The sequence below is a fragment of the Microcaecilia unicolor genome, chromosome 1, assembly GCF_901765095.1.
Source record: "Microcaecilia unicolor chromosome 1, aMicUni1.1, whole genome shotgun sequence".
NCBI classification, from domain to species: domain Eukaryota; kingdom Metazoa; phylum Chordata; class Amphibia; order Gymnophiona; family Siphonopidae; genus Microcaecilia; species Microcaecilia unicolor.
In genome coordinates this window covers 386,549,659-386,557,816 of record NC_044031.1, presented here as the reverse complement: position 1 = coordinate 386,557,816, position 8,158 = coordinate 386,549,659, and positions in this window count along the sequence as shown.

Here is an 8,158-nt window from a genome sequence, read left to right as displayed (position 1 = left end):
CCACGTGCTAATTTTCCCATTAGTGACCATTAATAAGGGAAAAAGGAAAATTGGTCATTTTACCCCTGTGTTAAAAATGGCTTTAGCATGTGGGAATGACCCGCATAAGGACACGCTGAGGCCATTTTTACTGCAGTTTGGTAAAAGGGTCCCTTAATGTTTAACATTTAAAAATTCTTCTAAACTGCACATCATACAATTCTGTGTGGTTTACAATATTATATGCATAATCCAGTCATGAGACAGACATTACATAAAACAATTATACATCAAAAACAATCTAGTGTGGCAACATGAAGTCCTAAATGCCCTCCACAAACAAAAACAGTCTTCAGGTGCTTTCTAAAAACTTCCAAATCATAACATTACCTCCAATCAGAGGGTAAAGAATTCCATAATCTTGGCCCTGCAATTGAATATGTACTATTCCTAGCTCCTGACGGAAAAAGAAGGAATTTCAAGTAAGCTTGATCTTGCGAACAACTCCTAGTGGGAGAGAATTCCTTCAATAGATCTGTTAATGGAAATAATTGTGAAAGCCACAGTATCTTAAATACATAATACTTTAAATTTTGCACAAGCAATTACTGAGAGCAATGTAATGATTTCAGTACTGGTGTTATATGTCGGTGTGAGTATTCTTGCTGCAGCATATTGTATCAACTGCAGTGCTTGTCATAGTTACCAGTAATCCCATTACAGCACTAATTTGCTGAGAGACCAGTTGTTGCAGTACTGTGCAAAACTACTACTACTTATCATTTCTATAGCGCTACTAGATGTAAGCAGCGCTGTACGCAAAAGTCCTCAGCTGAAAGAAAAAGCCATACCCTACACAAAAGTTGAAATTTAAAGAATTTTTTTTTAAATTAGAGGTCCTTTTACTAAGGCGTTGCTATTGGATTTAGAGCTAGATTCTATGTATGATGCCAAAAAAAGTGCTATTATATAAGCCACGCTTAAAATTAGGCGCGGTTTATAGAATAGCGCTTATGCCCAGGAATCGTGCCTAACGTTAGTCGCGGCCATTTGCACCAACTGAAACATGGTGCAAATGTACACGCCTACCTTAGGCGCATATCTCCATTATTCTATAACAATGTGTGTTAATTTTAGGAATATGCCCATTATGCCCATGACCTCCCATTAACCTGCCCCCTTTTTCAGATCATGCACATATCCCAGTTTTAGAAAATAGGGACAGACATTTACTATGTTACTATAAATGCCAATTATATCTAATTAGCACCAATAATTGCTTATTAAAAAACAATTATTGGCGCTAATTAAGTCATTAATTAAATTGCGTATGCAAATTGGGCACATGCGCAATTTTTGGCAACTTTTATAGAATTAGAGGGTTAGTGTAGCATGTGCGAAATGCCATGCAGCTTATTTTATTCCTATGGGCTGCATGGCATTGAGCATATGCTAATCATTAGCACATGCTAAATCCATTAGTACGCTTTAGTACAAGGATCCCTAAGGGCCCATTTTACCAAGCTGCGGCAAAAGGAGGCCAGTGCTGCTGTCGGCATGTGTTTTACATGGGTACCGAGGCCCCCTTTTACCGCAGCTGGTAAAAGGGAAGTCTTGCTTTCCTACAGGAAATGGCCATGCGGCAAGTAAAGCACTTGCCACACTGCAATTTCTGGGGGGGGGGGGGGGGGCCCTTACCACCACCCATAGAGGTGGCGGTAAGGCCTCCCGCATTAACCCGGCGGTAACCAGGCAGCATGCGGCACTGTCCGATTACTGCCGGGTACATTCCGGCTCTACAAAAATAGATAAATTTTTGTAGCGCCGGAAATGACAGTATGCTGGGGTGGGAAGTACCGCCAGGATGCTGCAGTAGCCCGGCAGTACTTCCTGTATAGCGAGTGGTAAGCCTGCCTTGGGCTTATTGCCGCTTAGTAAAAGGAGCTCCAAGTGTCTAAGATGTGCTTTAAATGATAACTGGTCATCTAAAATTATACCCAGCTAGCCTCCTCAGAACATACACTAACAACCTTAACGCTCACTATGGTCACCTGCAGCTTTTAGTAGCTACTATCTGTGTTTTTTGTTAATTTACTTATGAACTATTATTTGCTACCCAGTTTGATATCAAGCCAATAGGATATAAGTTGATGGTGGATGCATGGAATGGCCTCCCGGTGGAGGCCGTAGAGACAAGGACTGTGTCAGAATTTAAGAAAGCGTGGGACAGGCATGTGGGATTCCTTAGGAAAGGAAGAGTTAGTGGTTACTGAGGATGGGCAGACTGGATGGGCCTCTTGGCCCTTATCTACCGTCATGTTTCTATGTTTCGAAGAGCTAATCTAGCAGTGGTATTGTCTTCACAAGGTACATATATCATCTGCACACAACCCAAAAATAAATCCCAGATCGCATAATGGCAGTAGGATCGAGGACAATATTGATCCTTGGGGGGCTCCTGTTGAAGACAGAATTCAATCTGATTGATTCCATATCTTACAGCTTCTACTCTATGCAATAGGACTGAAACTTCAAAACAATGTGTTTTACACCCAATGTTTTCAATTCAGCAAAATCAAGCATATGTTGAAGGCAGCAGAAATGTCTAAAATTGTTGCTACAATATCCTTTTTGCATTCTTAAATTACCAACTAAAAATTAACAATGTATCTGTGCTGAAATGTCTTCAAGAACGGCATTGATATTCATGAATCACCTCTAGGTATTGCTTTAATTGTTGATGCAGTATCACGTATACCGCCTTGGTGGTTAATAAATCCCAATAAATAAATATATATTCTATATTGCCAAAACCAACTATCTGGCAGTAGGACAATAAGAGTTTACATCTGCTTTATCACCTTCTGCCTTTAGAATAGAGCAAACTGAGGCTTTTTTTAGCATGAGGGCATCAGGCCTTCATGCAGGGACTGCATCATGGTAGAATGAATATCATGATAACACGCTGTCATAACCTTTACAACCCATACTGGACAGGGGTCATTGACACAGGTAGAATATGATAAATTTCAAATGGCCAGTGATACCTGTTCATCACTTACTGTTACAAATACACTCCAATTATTTTTTACATACTGATCACCAATTTCTATCATGGCCAAGTTATCTGCAGTTTAATTCATAGACCGTTTATAAAAATCCTTGCTTCTTATCTGCCAGTTGTCTCTGTCACCTCACAGGATGGGGTTCAAAGACCTACAGTGGTGAACAGTTCTTTTGGCCTACTCAGAGCTGCAGTGGCATAGCTCGAACTGAATGGGCCTTGGGCAGAAAAATTGAGGTGGGCTTCCTAAAACACCATCACTCCCTACGTCATGGGGATGGGGAGGGAGGATGCACATTTCCCAAAGCTTATATATTACAGTTAATAAATTAAGAAGAAAATACTATCTTTATTGTTCTATCTTTGTTGTCTGAGCAACGCTTTTGTCCTAGTATCTCTCTTCTGCTTTTTTCAGGTTTTTTTTCTTAACTCTCTCTAGGGTCTCTCTATAATATCCATCATCCATTTTTCCTGTGTCCCTATCCATCCTGTCCAGCGTGTTCTCTCTGTGTCCCTATCCCTATCCATTTCCTACCCTATGTTCAGCATCTCTCCTCTGTGTCCCTGCCCCTATGCTTCCTCCATGGCCAGCATCTTTTCTGTGTCCCTGCTTCTCTCCTGTCTCTTCTCTTCCTCCTGCACCCCTCACCCTCCGTGGTGTGGCATCACTTTCCACCTCCTATTGGTCCAACATGTGTACTCCTAAACTCTGGAATGATCTTCCCCCTGAACTTAAGTCCCTGCTATTGCTTCCAAAGTGTAAATCCTTTCTGAAAGGCCATCTTTTCAGACTTGCTTTCAATGTCCCTTTAAATTGCATCCCCTGGCAGCGAGATCCTGCTACTGGCACATTGCGCAGTTTAATTGCTTTTATTACTTTTTTTTAGGTATGTGTTCTGCTCTTTTCTCTTAGCACTTTGTAATTCCTTTCTTACCAATTATTTTTAATTTTGTACATCGCTTTTACCTTTTGCTGTCAAGGCAGTATATGAAATAATGAATAAACATAAACTCACTACCTTATTCTTTGCCCATGATCTTTCACATCTCATAGCCATATGTTGTCACTCAATTAGGGGGTAATTCTATAAAGTGGTGCCTAGAGTTAAACGCCATTTATGCATATCAAAGACTCTTTAATTGACAGTTAGGTGCCTTTGTGCTATAGCTTACGCACTATTCTTTAAGGGGGCACATAAGTGCCATAGCAGCTAATCCAAGGGGATGTACACATGGGTGGAGCATGGGGGGGGGGGGGGCCATGGGTGTGTCTCCCAGTTAGGCATGTAGTTTATAGAATATAATCAATTACATGTGCCACTTACACCTTCCATTGACATGGTATAGGAGAGCTCACCAATGCCTACCATACACTAGTATTCTAAAATGGAATCTTGATGCCAAGATGTCATTATAGAATTGGCGTTAAGCACTCAGCAGTGGGGCACCTAGACCGAGGTACCAATTTATAGAATTGCCCTTTTAATGCAGAGTGGAGGAGTAGCCTAATGGTTAGTGCAATGGGCTGAGAACCTGGGGAACCGGGTTTGACTCCTACTGCAGCTCCTTGTGACCCTGGGTAAATCACTTAACTCTCCATTGCCCCAGGTACAAAACTTAGATTGTGAGACCACTAGGGACAGAGAAAGTACCTGCTTATAATAAATGTAAACCACTTTGGCTGTATCCACAGAAAGGCAGTATATCAAATCCATGACCCTTTTTATCAAACCAAGGAGCTTTATGTTGACTTGTTATCACAGTTGTACTATTGGGGGTTTGTGTGGCACACCACTCATTGTCTTTGCAATCTTAGAAACGTAACCAGTTATTATCCCGATGCTGTCACAAGGACCGGTTTCCCTTTGCAGTTTGGAATTAGGAGGGGACAAAAACCACTGGGGGATTAAGGGGGCAATCTCCTATAATCTCTCTAGTGGACAGCTGCTCAATATCAACTGTTTCCCAAATTCGAAATGTGTTTGGTAGCAGGGATGTAGACATTTAGTCCCCTTCTGAAATGGGAACTAAATATCTAGGAACTTGCCACACTCTTGACCTTCTCAAAACACACCCAGATCCCACCACATTGCCATTTGCACACACTTGGGTTTGAGACATGCATATCCAGGGCCGTGCCAAGGGTCTCTGGTGCCCCCCTGCAGACTATCAGTTGGTGCCCCCCCCCTCCCCGTCTCGCTTCTTCATTAGATGTTTCTCCATTGCTACCTGTCTTTCCTTTAGACTGAAAACTACAGGCCCAGCCAGACCTGACAAAAGGGTCTACCACACCCTTCAATGTCAAGCATATACTAGAAAACTGTAAATTAGCTTACACAGGAAAGCAGTTTTAAAAAATAAACACAATTCCTGCTGTTTCTTAACACTGCTCTCCAGAGAAAGCACTGCCTTTATAAAGAGGCTTTTCAGTGGGACTTAGCCTATTAAAAACTATTAGCATAATTAGGAATGGCCAGCCCTTGTAACTGCAGAGACCTAAGCTTTGATTATGCATGTTCCTGTCTTTGTTACAGTGGGGGGGGGGGGGGGGGGTCTCTTCATCTCATTTACACAGTCTGACCTTGGACCCTGGCTCACTGGGAGCCCAGTCTCTTGGAGACTGCTATACATTGCAAAATAAGATAGCAGATGTAAATTCTCAAAGTGGACATATTCCAAACACTAAAATGAAATAAACGATTTTTTTCTACCTTTGTTGGCTGGTGACTTTCTTTTTCTGATCATGCTGCCCAGTATCTGATTCTGTTGCTGTATCTGTCCTCTTAACTCTGTTTCCAGGGCTTCCTTTCCACTGTATGTATCCCTCATTGATAAGTCTCTGACTCTAAAGTTTAGCAATTTCATTAAAGCAAAATGTATTTTCAAATATCACAAACTCTCCCTATCCAAGCAGAATGTTTTATATAAAAACAAACACACAAGAAAAGCAATCAGATTTTTACTTACCAGCTATTCTACACTATACGTCAGCTAAACTTCCTCAGCCAATTAAATGGATTCTAGCTGTAGCTATGATAATTATGTGCACATCATTGCAGTCATGCCCTCCTCTCAGTGTACATGCTCAAAACACAAAACTTTGAACCACTTACAGATAACAATTACACTATTTATTTTTTATTTCTCCCCAGTCTCACTTGCACACCTGCCTCCAAACCTGTTCTCTTTAATTTGAATGTTGTTCCAGCTCACCCTGAATGAAAGTTGTTCACACACCAAGGCCATAAATAGCTGCTGGTTGTACTCTTTGAAGTAGCTTTAGCAGAGCAGCATGTCTGTCTCAGCACTGGTGGGCTACCTTCACTTCCTGATGCGGGAAGGGCAGGGGAGAGAGGAGAATCACAACTGCAGGTAAAAGATTTTGCAAGTGAGTGGTGCCCCCTGCATTGCTTAACTCGCTTACCGTGTCAGCACGGCCCTGTGCATATCCCAGTTTTAGAAAATAGGGAGAGACATTTACTATGTTACTATAAAACTATTTTAGTGAACAAATATTACATGAACAAAATACAAACAGAAAATACAGTTCAACATTTTCCAATTAACACAGTTCGATGCTGTCCCCCCATCCTACATAAGGCAAGAACAAGAACCCGCTCCCCCCAAGTAACATGCACCCCCTTACATAGCATTAAAGTAATCCCCAACCCCTTCTATAATTACTCACTAAACTACTCCCCTTCCACAGTGCCATCCCCTAACTGTAGCACTAAGATGTGGTTCTTTGAGACCACAGATGAAAAACCACACTACAGATCCAGTAAACTCTCTCCACAAACTACCCTTCTACCACCCTTTAACCCCCCCCCCCCCCCTTTAAAGAAGCATGATAGTAATGCACTGCAAGCAGCCTGGTTTCTTATAGCCCCTTACAATCCAAAAAACCTCTTCCCTCTCCGCCATAATCAAAGTAATCTAAGGTGTGTGTGCTTTGCAAACCTGGAAACATGTTTAGAAAAGTTATGTGTAAGGAGTCATATTCAACTCACCCAACTGGGACAGACATTTATGCAAGATAAATGTTTAAATGTCAGGTTATGTGTGCTTCACATGCAAATAGCTTCCAAGGAATACTTAGATACCCAAAAAGACCAGGGGAGGTAAAATCACAATAATTTTGAATTTGGAAATGGTGGACGCTGAGGCATGTGGCACTGTTACAAGATATACGATTTGGGAGAGTGCTCCTGAGGAAGAAGCAATCGAAACATAGAGTCTGTTATGTTATTTAAAGATAAGTGCCAGCCTTGCTTGATATGTGTATTTTGATGCGGTACACCTATGTACTGTGAACACAGTGAATTCAAGACACGTTTATGTATATGTTTTACTGTTTATAAGCATGTATATGATTTGAAAAGCACTTGGAGGGTTTTATAATGTAAGGAGAGCACTATGAATGGCCTATTTCATTGATGTCAATTGAACACTAGTGGCTGTTGGATGAGTCTTAATGAAGTTCCTCCATTCACATATTTTTCATTTATTCAGACTTATTCACTGGGGTTTTTGTTTGAATTATTCATTTGCAAATAGGGCTTGTAAATGAGGGCCTTAGCATGCAATGTTATCACGTAAATGCAAAGGGGCAAGTCCAGCATTTATATGCATAACTTACAGAAAACCATAAGCCAGTGATTCCCAAATCTGGTCCTGGAGACACCCCAGCCAGTCAGGTTTTCAGGCTATCCACAATGAATATTTATTTATTTATTTGTTGCATTTGTACCCCACATTTTCCCACCTTTTTGCAGGCTGAATGTGGCTTACATGGTACCGTAATGGCGTTCGCCAAGTCGGTTGATAACAAATACAAGGTTAAATTGTGGTCGAATGAGGTAGGTGTGTATCAGGCACCAAGAAGATCGAAGGGAGTGAGGATTGTATATTGTCCAGTACAATCATTGGTAATGCTGTGTTGCTGGGAGTGGGGATTTACGGTAGATTGATGGGGTAGGCCTTTTTGAAGAGGTTGGTTTTTAGTGATTTCATGACATTTAGATGGTCATAGATTGTTCTCACAGCTTATGGGAGTCCATTCCATAGTTGTGCGCTTATGTAGGAGAAGCTGGATGCGTAAGTTGTTTTGTATTT